General features: G+C 32.4%; 1 non-coding gene across 1 annotated transcript; it reads left to right on the forward strand.

Annotated features, from left to right (window-relative positions):
- Positions 1-5758: 5758 nt before the first annotated feature.
- Positions 5759-5920, forward strand: LOC149423685 (U1 spliceosomal RNA). Its single transcript, XR_016302273.1, has one exon. It is a non-coding gene; the product is annotated as a U1 spliceosomal RNA (small nuclear RNA).
- The last annotated feature ends 1024 nt before the right edge of the window (positions 5921-6944 follow it).

A 6944-nucleotide genomic window follows, 5' to 3' on the forward strand; every position in this document is an offset into this window, starting at 1 on the left:
AGCTGTCAAAAAGAGACTGTCCGATTTTCCCCTAGAGCCGGGGCTTGACACAGGCGGCTGGCTGCTTGCTCCGGTTAGCATTCGACCACCTCCCGGTGCGGGTTACTGCGAGCGTGGCCGCCCAGCAGATTAGACCGGTGGACACTTCTCATAAAGCGCACTGCATCAACAAGTGACCACCCTGACAAATACCAGTGTTTTCAACAAACAATCCCATTCTACCAGGTGCCTTTATTTGAAACAAGTTTAAAAAAACCTTTTGATTGATACCAAATTTTGACATTTAATTTTACAAATATCATGGTTAACTTTTGACAGTGATTTATCTGTATGCTGGTTGTTGGTGCGAAGTTCACATTTGAATAATGAATTTCGAACTGCATGTATTGTCACTAAGCTAACCAATATAAACATTGTCCTATGCAAGGTGTCCGGGGGTAAGGTATGTATGCTATCTTCGGGGGTTGGGGGTGATTCTACCCAAGTAAAAAAGAGAAACATCTTTTTTCGAAATTTCATCTTTTTAATGTGAATAAAGTTAGGTAAAAAATTTGAACTGTTTGTATGGGAAAATAAACATTGGAAGGTATAAAAAGTTATTTATCTTTTGTACTTCTACCATCCTGTAGAATCACTCGTGTAGACACTCTGTATACATGTGCTAGAGTTCCGATAAATTATAACAACTCATAATTTTAGAAGTAGAAAAGATAAATAACTTTTTTAGAATTTCATTTTTTACCTCTACCATCATGACCTCGTGAAGTTAGTGCACTTTACCCCCGAACACCCTGTATTTTATTGCACTTTTGGTGAATGTGTTGCATTAGGTTTGATTTCATACTTTTTATTAGATTTTTTTTTAAATCTTTTAGCTATAAAACATATATTGAGTTGAGATAATTTGGTAGATAAATGAACTTCTCAAACGGTGGCATGTGGCTTGACCAACGCTGGACGTAGTGTTAAACGGTGAGAATTCTTAAATAATTGTAGACGGCCATGAAGATCTAATTCTATTTATATCATATCTCGTTTCTAAATTGTCCTTAAGTGTATCAAAGGTCAGTGATTTTAGATCATAGATTGTAGATCACCCACGCCACATAAAAGTATCCCTTTTTCGTAGATTTTGTTGTACGCATAGATTATTACATAACTGAATAATAATAACTCATAACATAATACACCTCCAATGAGTTAGAACAAACGCATTCCGCGGAAATTCCTACATAATATATCATTTCAATCATCTTCTACGAAATACCTTCACAGAGCAAGATTTAGTTGGTATATTAGAAAAGCCTTGAGAATATGAAAATTCCTGAAATTCAGGTGTCGAAGTGTCAATTGCGAAATACATAATAGTAAAGTACTCCCAACATTCCAACAGGTAGTTGCAATACCTTTGGCTTTGTTTGCACAAAGCTAAAAACATGACTGAAACATTCAACCGCAGAACGGATCGCAATGCAAACATGAAATTATACACGGAAAACTCTCAAATAATTAGCAAGCATCCGAAAACGATATCCGTAGCAAAACGCTGGCGGTCTTGTCTAGACCGAAACTATTCAAATCCAACCATGAACATTTAACATCGATAAAAATATCAGTTTGAAGTTGGATAATGCCACTCTGTCTTGTAACACCTTCAAATAAATTTAACTTACTGTGTAACCATCCATCACGCCGTTTCTCGGAATCGATAGGCAGGGAGGACAGACAGCTAAACAACACACTCATTGCTTCATTCACATTCATATATCAATATACATTAAATGATAAAAACTTAAATTGCGTCAGTGAAATTATTGACCTAGGTATATTGTTCGATAGCAAACTAACTTTTGTGTATCATATTAATAACATTATCAATAAGGCTCTTAAGACTCTTGGATTTGTTTTGAGAGTTTCAAAAGACTTCAATAATTTAGGCACATTTATCATGTTGTACAAAACCCTTGTTAGATGCCAACTAGAGTATAACTCCCTTTTACAATATTCATTCCGATAACATTGAAAAGATTCAACATAAGTTCCTGAAGTATATAAACTATAAATTGCATATTCCTGTAGAAAACATTGATTATAACTACTTACTAGATAAATTGTCCGTATTAAAACTTTCAGAAATAAGAATAAACACAGATTTAATAGTACTACATAAAATACTTCATTACAAAATTGACTGTCCTGAGTTACTCCAATTAATCAGCATCCACATACCCAAAATATCTTTATTACCCTTTTATTACCCTTTTATTTTTACAACACCAGGACACTGTCTTATCAAAATTCCCCGATTCCAAGACTTCAGTCTCGGAAATAAATATTCTGATCTGGGAGATAAATTTCATCTTAAAAATAATCAATATAAATATTGTTTATTTCAATTTTTTATATATCTATCGAGACACAAATAGACATCTATAATTTCCGCAATATATATATATATATATATATATTTTTTATTTTGAATATCTATTTATGTGAGACTTCTTATCATTTTTACTAATGTATCTTATTTTATTTATATGCTTTTGTTGTAATATTTAATATTTTTTCTTTTTTCGTTGTATTATGTTTCCTTTATTGTTTTAATTTTGTAGAATTTATAATAACTGTGATACTCTACTATTAAACTTTGTAGTGCCCATTAGGGTGTGTAAAAATAAATGAATAATTAAATATCGTCTCATAAATACTGTTCTGTTATTCTGACTCTTGGCATGGCCCGACTCAAGTATCTGGCTCGCTTGATCATGTCACATCTTCCTCGGGCGTCCCTGGCTTCTTCTACCATTCACATTTGAGTAATATAACTCTCCTTACACTCCTTAAGCGTCCCTCTCTTAATCTTTATTATGATTGTTTTCTAAGTATATTTTATTTAGTTCCTAATTAAGTTCTATTACCTATGTGCTAATATTTGGACTTCACAACATTGAGACATAACCCACAAAAAACTGCAAGACTTTTGGCTTCCTTAACATTTAAAGGGAGTTCATTGAACATTTTGAAACCTAAATAAATATTGTTGTGTGTTGCCGATAAATTTGTCTTAAGAAACCTAAAATCGTTGCAGCTTCTCTTAGGATAGCCATGGACTGTACTATTAATACTCACACTTTTTAACATATAATCTGGTAACATTTTATTTTTAACTTGTATATAAATACTAGGGTATTATAGACCAAACTTTTCCACACATTTAGGATATTGAGTTGGCATTGTATTTATCCTAGTATATCTGCTACAGCACAATATAGACCTCATTCATCTGCTCTGAATTATTTCCATTCTTTTAACTTGCGTTTTATTGCTCAAAAAATGACACTTGTGCAGTAGATCATGTGGGATGCTATAGTGGTGTTGTAGACCAATTTACTTGTTTTAGGATCTAAGTTTCCCCTTATCCTACTTAAGAAGTTAACTTTTTTGTTTTTTTTTTAGGTAACTATTCGATATTAGTGTTAAGTTTTAATTTGTTATCAATTATAAGTCCCAGGTATTTAATTTCTTCTACTTCTTCAATATTTTGACTCTCTATGTTTAGGCTAATAATTGCGTTTTGTATTTTTTTTACCTAGAATTCTTCATTTGATGGGCAGTTAATGTATTTTTTTCACATTTAAATATAGGGAAACCTAAAATTTATGTAAAGATTGTTTTTTGAAAAAATGTAGTAAAACATTACTGCTCATAAGTACTATTATAGACAATAAACCAAATATGAACGAAAATGAACCTCTGGAAGTGATTTTTTATTTATTTTTTATCCTAAGATCTAAATCACGGAGGCTATTTAGTAACTTTTAAGGAATGTTTAAGGAATTAGATGTAAGGCGATGCACTACGTCGTCTGATATTTTAAATTGAGTCCCTATCAATAAGACCCCTTACGTAGATGGCGATAAGGTTTAAATTCCCGCTTAACACCATCCGCCTGTATTGATTTAAGCAAGAAGAAAACATGGCCAAAAAGTACCTTTTATTTTATTTTGTGGATGTTCAGGCATAAATATTAAAAAAATTTCCGATCATTTCATAAATAACTTAATTTTCCACATTATACAATAAAACCATTACCGAAAATGGGTTCGTAAGTAGGAGATTTTGAACCTTAAAGCAGTTTTCATAGGCCTTTAAATTCTTTTTTCTGGGCTTATAAAAAGACTTATCTAAAAAATACACGATTATTTCAAAGGTCTAGATGTATTCTACTCACAGTATTTAGTTAAAGCATCTGAAACATTTCCAGGCGACCTAATTTTAAAACCAAAAACACATGATTTTGCATTACTACGTAGTGCATCGCCTTATACAAAAAAAATTCAAAATTAAAAAAAATTCTACAAAGTTTTCACAATTTACTCCCAAATTACTATAGTGACAAACTACATTACAATAAAGACGTTCACATTCACACAAGACACAAGATATAAAGAAAATATAGGACTAAAAAGAATGAATAAATCAAAAACACAGAATAAATTGTTTACTGTATAAACGCATGCAAACGTATAGCTTAGTTCCCAGTGAAATAAAAAATACGTCGTTTTCATTTCACATTTATTCCCATATATTTAGGTTCTATAATACAAAATGGCAAAATATGCCAAAAAATCACTCCAGTGGGTGTGACAAAGGTTGCCATTCGGCGACACATAAATTATGATAATAGATAAATATGATATCAATTTTGTAACTTATAAATTTTCAAGGTTGACTTCGGTTTGATAACGACTACTGAAACCCAGATATTCGTTTGTATGACTTCGATTCGAACGAACTTTTCGGATTCATATATAGAATTGTTCTGAAAAAAATATCGTTTCATGGGCTCTTTGTTGGTGGTTTTATGAACTTCACCGTCAATCTTGTTAATATTTATTTTACGCTAATGGCATCGCACTATCGCATCCTTATTTCAGTTTTTTTTACCAACTTTAGAAAACTATAAGCTGTAGTCTCCGGCGTTGTCCAGGCTTTACACAGAGTCTTTCGAAATCAGATTTAGACAGTGAACGCTCTCTTGTTATGAACATAACTAAACCACTCATGTTATGAATGTCATAATCTCGAAATAAAACTATGGATTTGTATGAATTAGGAACATGGAACATGGAACAGACACTTTTTAAAATAAATAGATTAAACTTTTTCCCAAGTAGCACATGGGCATTTAAAAAAAGGTTAAAAATACCGACTTACGAAAACTTGAAATTGCCTAGAGTTTTTTTTTACTAGTTTGACGTAAGTACATACTGAAGTACTGTATTACTGTATAATACAATAAACTAGGTACTGACAACAAACTAAGCTTTTTTTTATTCCACTTCCCATTAAAATAATCATTATTTGTGGTTAAATTTAACAAAATAATTCATAAAAATACATATCTTTCAGCTATCTGAAAAGGCTCAATTCAAATATGTTATGATTTTCTACCGATAGATGTCAGTGAAAGTTTTGAAAACCGGAGGTAGTTCTACATGAAAAATTGAGAAATTATTTTAACTTAAATGAATGTTTTAAAAAATAAACATAAATCCAGATAAAAAATAAGTACTTCATAAATTTCATTTTATTAACTCCTGATTTGTAGAGAACAATTTAGAAAATTGAAGGCTTTTAACTTTTTGACTATCTCTGGTTCCATTTTGTGAGTAGAGATGGCCTCACTACCGCTCGCAGCTCGCAAACGGAGAATTCGAGCAGGTCAATATATTGTCCAAGTTTTGTATGTTTAAGCATACTTACCTGGCGTAGGGGACACCGTGATCACTAAGGCGGTACCCCCAGGGCGAGGCTGTTCCATTGCACTCCGGTTCGGCTGACCTTTGCGATTATCCCTAATGCGGATAACTCGGGCGCGTAATTTTTGGTAGTCGGGACTGCGTACGCGCTGTCCCGCCCTTTAAGATTTGTGAAGCTTCGAAGCTTGAGATATGAGAAAAAATAGGCGTAATTGAAGTAGAGATGTGTCTTATGAGTGAGTCAGTGAGTACTTTTCGTTACTGGGTAATAGATTTAATGTATTTTGTCACTCTTATTTCTACCAGGTATCTCTCTGTACCTGGTAAAAATACCAGTGACAAAATACTCAAACTCAGAAACACTGGAAAAATTTTCCTCACGCTCACGACCAAAAATTCATTTGTGATTCCCTTTAGTCTATGCTATGGTGATTCCCCACATTAATTTTTCGAAATCCATGGGGGGGTAGCTACGGAACTCCATGTCGAAAAATTGCCCACTTTTTCCGGTCGCAAATTTATCATCATAACAAAAACGTGGATACCCACCAGGAATAACCATCAAAAATACCCATCAAAAACACCGGAACAAGAATGTCGACGGTTCCGATGACGATCGACCATCTTTTAAAATGTATTTTCTAATGTTCGTAAAGTTGGTTATTTTACTTTCAAATACGAAACAAAAAAATTATTAAAAACAAAAATATGTTATTTTAAATACTACTCGTATATGGATATTAAATATGAATAGATAGGATTATTATTTATTATCCTGTTTACTTCGTTAGTGTTACGTTAGTACCTAAGAACTCTTGGGGGTTTTGTTGTTATTCTGATAAACGTTACCTACGGTTAATATTATAATTTAATTGCTTTGAATCTATTAACGCGTTTGAAATTGCTCTCAATACAAAGATCAAATAATCAAACTTTCACTAATTCAGCGTGAAACAGTCGATTATTATTAACGTCTTCGAATAAATAATAATCATTAATAACGGTAATAAAACGGATTTTCTGGATCCAGATATTTCCGGTAGAAATATATTTGGCTTTTAAAGTATTAAGTTTCTAAAATCTGTCGAGTTTAATTTCCAAAGCGAGCACGTGATCAAAATTCGTGAATGTTATTTCTGCATATTTATTAAATCGTTGGGTAATGTTGTCGTAATATTTGAA

Source organism: Hesperophylax consimilis, chromosome 5, assembly GCF_061612785.1.
Source record: "Hesperophylax consimilis isolate HC1 chromosome 5, BYU_Hcon_1.0, whole genome shotgun sequence".
NCBI classification, from domain to species: Eukaryota; Metazoa; Arthropoda; class Insecta; order Trichoptera; family Limnephilidae; genus Hesperophylax; species Hesperophylax consimilis.